This window comes from Dasypus novemcinctus, chromosome 28 (genome assembly GCF_030445035.2).
Source record: "Dasypus novemcinctus isolate mDasNov1 chromosome 28, mDasNov1.1.hap2, whole genome shotgun sequence".
Lineage (NCBI taxonomy): Eukaryota > Metazoa > Chordata > Mammalia > Cingulata > Dasypodidae > Dasypus > Dasypus novemcinctus.
This window is the reverse complement of record NC_080700.1, coordinates 42401954-42402780: the sequence shown is the minus strand read 5'-3', so window position 1 is coordinate 42402780 and position 827 is coordinate 42401954.

The window sequence follows — 827 nt, the reverse complement described above, 5'->3', positions numbered from 1 at the left end:
AGCTGACACAGCAAGATGACACAGCAAAAAGAGACACAGATTCCTGTGCTGCTGACAAGAATGCAAGCAGACAGAGAAGAACACACAGAGAATGGACACAGAGAGCAGACAAGGAGCGGGGGAGAGAAATTTTTTAAAAAACTTTAAAAAACAAAAAGCAAAAAGAACCATAGAGCACAGGAGTGAGGCATGGGTGGGTGGGAAGTCCTACTACTCCCGCCTGCCCCCCAGGAGGAAGGAGGCCCCATCCCTGGGCCGGGGGGCCTGACCCCATCCGGTGGGCGTGCAGGGGACGCCCTTTGAAGTCCAGAAAAAAGGGGACTCGTCTGGGGCCGCAGTCCCTTCCCAAAGCTTGACAGCCCTCTCCACCTTCCACGCCACTTACTTGGCGGGGACGGAGGCGCAGGACCAGCCCGGAATCCCACCTGGAATCCCACCTGAGGAAGCCTGGGGGGGTGGGGCGGGGGAAGCGGGGGGGTGGCAGCCTGAGCGGGGGCGGGCTCGGCAGAAGGGAGGATGACCTCGCGTGCCGGCCTGTCCCTGGTAAGGAAGAGGGGGCTCGTCTGGAGGCCCCCGCCGGCGTCCACGCGGCACTTCCTGCCAGACCTGGGTCTCGTGACCACGTCGGTGCCACGGACACTGTCCCAGTCGGCCCAGGTGAGACGGACAAGAGAGCAAGGAGCCAGCAGGAGGGGCTTCGGGCCAGCTGACCAGCGGGGCCGGCCGTGCCGCCCCTCCAGCGCCTGCTCCCCAGCCGGGGTTCACTTAGCATCGGGCTGGACCGGGTCCCAGAAACCCGGTCAGTTCTTTCTCCAAATTTGTAACAA